This window comes from Lupinus angustifolius, chromosome LG05, assembly GCF_001865875.1.
Source record: "Lupinus angustifolius cultivar Tanjil chromosome LG05, LupAngTanjil_v1.0, whole genome shotgun sequence".
NCBI lineage: Eukaryota > Viridiplantae > Streptophyta > Magnoliopsida > Fabales > Fabaceae > Lupinus > Lupinus angustifolius.
In genome coordinates this window covers 8,223,411-8,225,107 of record NC_032013.1, presented here as the reverse complement: position 1 = coordinate 8,225,107, position 1,697 = coordinate 8,223,411, and positions in this window count along the sequence as shown.

Genomic DNA, 1,697 nt, shown 5'->3' with positions numbered 1-1,697 from the left:
ATCCTATACTCATCCTCATCCACATCCTCATCCTCATCCTCATCCTCATTCTCATCCTTATCATAACCCTCATCCTCATCCGCATCCGCATCCTCATCCTCATCCTAATCCTCATACTCATCCTCATCCTCGCCCTCATCCACATCCTTATCCTCATCCTCATCCTCATCCTCATCCTCATCCTCAACGTCATCCTAATCATAATCCTAACCCTAATCCAAACCCTGATCGTAATCCTAATCGTAATACTAATCCTAATCCTAATCCTAACTGTCATCCTTATCCTCATTCTCATCCTCATTCTCATCCTCATCCTAATCCTCATCTCATCCTCATCCTTATCCTCATCCTAATCCTCATCCTCATCCTTGTCCTTCATCCACATCCTTATGCTTATCCTCATCCTCATCCTAATCCTAACCCTATTCCTAGTCCTAATCCTAATGCCAATCCTAAACATAACCCTAATCCTAATCCTAATCCTCGTCCTCATCCTCATCCTTATCCTCGTCCACATCCTCATCCACATCCTCATCCTCCTCCTCATCCTCATCCTCATCCTCATCCTCATCCTCATCCTCATCCTCAACCTCATCCTCATCCTCATCCTCATCCTCATCCGCATCCACATCCACATCCACATCCGCATTCTCATCCTCCTTCTCATTTGCATCCTCATCCCCACCCTCATGCTCATCATTATCCTCACACTCATCCTTATCCTCATCCTCATGCTCATCCTTATCCTCATCCTAATCCTAATCCTCATTCTCATCTTAATCCTCATCCTCATCCTCGTCCTAATCCTAATCCTAACCCTAATTCTAATCCTAACCCTAATCCTAATCCTTATTTGCATCCTCATCCTGATCCTAATCCTCAACCTAATACACATCCTCATCTTCATCCTTATCCTCACCCTCATCCTCATCCTCATCCTCATCCTCGTCCCAATACTAATCCTAACCCTAATCCTAATCCTAATTCTCATCCTCATCCTCATCCTCATCCTCAATCCTCATCCTCATCCTCATCCTCATCCACTTCTTCATTATCATCCTATCCTTATCCCCATCCTATCCTCATCCTCATCCTCGTCCTCATCCTATCCTCGTCCTTATCCTCATCCTTCATCCTTATCCTCATCCTCATCCTAATCCACATCCTCATCCTAATCCTAATCCTAATCCTCATCCTCATCCTCATCCTCATCCTCATCCTCATCCTCATCCTCATCCTCATCCTCATCCTCATCCTCATCCTAATCTTAACCCTAATCCTGATCCTAACCCTAATCCTAATCCTTATCCTCATCCTAATCCTTACCCTCATCCTTATCCCCATTCACATCCTCATTCTGATTCTCATTCTTATCCACTTCCTCATCCTAATCCTCATTCTTATCCTCGTCCTTATCCTCATCCTAATCCGCATCCTCGTCCTCATCCTCATCCTCATCCTCATCCTTCATCCACATCCTCATGCTTATCCTCATCCTCATCCTAATCCTAACCCTAGTTTTAGTCCCAATCCTAATGCCGATCCTAAACCTAACACTTATTCTGATCCTAATCCTTAACCTCATCCTCATCCTCACCCTCATCCTCATCCTCATCCTCATCCTCTTCCTCATCCTCATCCTCATCCTCATCCTCATCCTCATCCATATCCTCATGCTCATCCTCATCCTCATCCTC